General features: G+C 36.9%; 1 long non-coding RNA gene across 1 annotated transcript; it reads left to right on the top strand.

Moving 5' to 3' along the window:
* The first annotated feature begins 289 nt into the window (after positions 1-289).
* Positions 290-2,762, top strand: LOC102587496 (uncharacterized). Its single transcript, XR_369058.2, has 3 exons — positions 290-1,047; positions 1,141-1,221; positions 2,156-2,762. It is a non-coding gene; the product is annotated as an uncharacterized lncRNA (long non-coding RNA).
* Positions 2,763-2,795: the final 33 nt, after the last annotated feature.

A 2,795-nucleotide genomic window follows, 5' to 3' on the forward strand; every position in this document is an offset into this window, starting at 1 on the left:
TAGAGTTATAAAACCTAAATTATGAGATATTATGTGGTAAACTTGAGAAAAAAATATTGATCAAGAGGAGAATCCTGGAAGGAGATAAAAGAAAAGGGAGTGACAACATAAATTTGTATATACAAGGTATTCCATTTTCTGCAATTTCACCTTAGTTTTTGTCTTGATTTCAGAAATAATTGGATCTGTCCAGAATTCTCCCTCGAATTTGGTCAAATAATCCAAAACTGGTTGACCAGATCGGGTATGTATCCCACACCCACATCGTGTTGACACGGTGCAGCACCGAAAGTGAAGAATTCGAGCAACTTAACTGCTCATCATTGTTCGGTGTCCCGCATTGGTTGAATTGAGGGTTTAAGAGTCCTTTTTTTGCTGTACGTATTTACAACATCTTGGTGCATAGTAATGAAATCTCTACCTTCCTATTAAAAAATTGTCGCACGTTGGTTGAGGGTATGGGTTATTGTATTCTTACCCTCACTCACCTCATTAGCTAGCTTTTGTGGTTGAATTAGATTCAATATCAATGTTTTTAACATGGTACCAGAGTTAGACTTAGACTTAGACCTATCCCAATTCTTCTTTTACCCAATGTTGGGCCCCCATTTATAGTGTCTAAAGTCCAGAAATCCAGCCCCAGGCATATGACAAGAGTTAAGGGTACCACATTGGTTGAGCAACTCTCACCTCATGATCTAGCTTGCGAGGTTGATTAGACGCATTACCATTTTCTCAACAATCATGATAGGTGACGTGGTCAATGTCAACTTAGTAGAGGATACTGTGTTACTAGGAGTCTATGCATTTGTTTCTCTACCAATGAGACTGTCAGCTTGCTTACCATACGGAGAAATAGCAATTTTTGCTCTGTGATATCTGATTGTTGATGATCATGACTTAAGGACGGACTTGGTTCCTGCTTATGTGCGTTTGCTGCGGGATAATGAAGCGGAAGTGCGTATAGCTGCTGCAGGGAAAACCACCAAATTCAGTCAGATTCTTAGTCCTGAGCTTTCTATACAGCATATTCTTCCGTGTGTGAAGGTAAATACATCTTAGTTTACCTGTTAAGGAACTTCTAATTACAGCTTTTGTTCCAACTGTTCCTAATATGTAATTGAGTTTTAAATGTTATAGGAATTGTCATCCGACTCATCGCAGCATGTTAGATCTGCTTTGGCTTCTGTTATAATGGGGATGGCTCCTGTCCTGGGAAAGGTGATTGAACATTTTCTTGATTTTTATTGTAGAATTCAGACAAGAAAATATTAATCACGTATTTATGTTTGCTACATATGTTGATATACACAACATTGTCAAGTTGTAGAACTTACCGTGATACTTGTTGGATTTGTCGCAACTAAGAATTTTAGTTACTTGCAATATGCACTGCTTTAGATGATAGCGTTTGCATATAAGTTAACTTTTGGAAGCTTTTGCATTGTAATGCTCTAGGTAACATAACTATGTTGGACCTTTTAAAAGAATCTATTTTTTGGAGGACAAAAAAGACCAGTATGATCTGGGAGGTCAAATTCTATGATGAGATCTAAGTAGGTTCTGCTCTTTATTTGTATGACGCAATTTGTATATATATCCTTTATTTTTTTCTGGCTCTGCGATACAACATATTTCTATAAATCATCTTATCACACACATTGTTTAATGGGTCTATTAAGCTTGAATGTGCACAGTTGGATGCATCAACCTGGTTCTCAATTTTCTTCACTTTCCTTATGATGCTTTCTCTTCTTATGAGCCTGTTTGGCCAAACTTATTGAAAATTAGAAGTGATTCTTTTGAAGTGCTTATCTTGGAGATTTATGTTGTTTAACTAAGTTTCTGGGAAAAAGTTCTTTAAGTGATTTTGCCAAACACTAACGTAGTAATCTCCGAGTGCTTTTTCTAAAGCACCATTTGACAAAAAGTGCTTATCAAAATAAGCAGATTTAAAGAGCTTGGCAAACAAACTATTTTTTAGGCAATGCATCTTCTATACATTTTGGATTTTGATTGGTAAAGTTCCGCTACCTTATCATAATATAACAGGTGCGGTCAAAGAGATTTTTGTGTTTGGTTTCTTCCCTAGTTTGTGTACCTTCTTTTGATCTTTGACAATGAATTTATCGAATTCATTTTATATTTCATGCAGGATGCAACCATTGAACATCTTCTTCCAATTTTTCTTTCTCTTCTGAAGGATGAGTTTCCTGATGTGCGCCTCAACATCATTAGCAAACTTGATCAAGTCAATCAGGTTGATTGTATTTTCAAGCCTTGTGCTTTCTAGCTCCTTTTGGTTCATGCTTTCTGTTCGTTATGAGTGTTTCTTTGTGACTGATAAGCTCACAGAGGAAGAAGGAAATTGAAGATCAATGAAGTCGTGTAGTTAACTTAGTATAGTGGGATGCCACTTTGCCTTCTTGTTCCTATAAAATTTCTTGATCATCTTTCAGTTCTAGGATATAGATATCAAGATGCATTCTTATCTCTATTACCGAGACGAGTTGGGGAAGACCAGACTGGTTCAGGATCTATAGATGAATTTTGTTTTCAGGCTATTCATTTCATGAGTCTATGGTGGAGATTAGTGGTGGCAAATGGGCGAGCTGGGTCAAATTTGGGTGGGTTGAAAACGGGTCAACATAAAATGGGTAATAATTCAACCCGTGCATATTTCATAAGGGTAAAAGTGGGTTGGCGGACAAACGGGTTGGGTAAAAAACAGTTGACCCATATTTACCCATTTCCACGAGTAAATGGTGCTCAACTTTATAATTTTCATCATTCTC

This window comes from Solanum tuberosum, unplaced genomic scaffold (assembly GCF_000226075.1).
Source record: "Solanum tuberosum cultivar DM 1-3 516 R44 unplaced genomic scaffold, SolTub_3.0 contig00289, whole genome shotgun sequence".
Classification (NCBI taxonomy): Eukaryota; Viridiplantae; Streptophyta; class Magnoliopsida; order Solanales; family Solanaceae; genus Solanum; species Solanum tuberosum.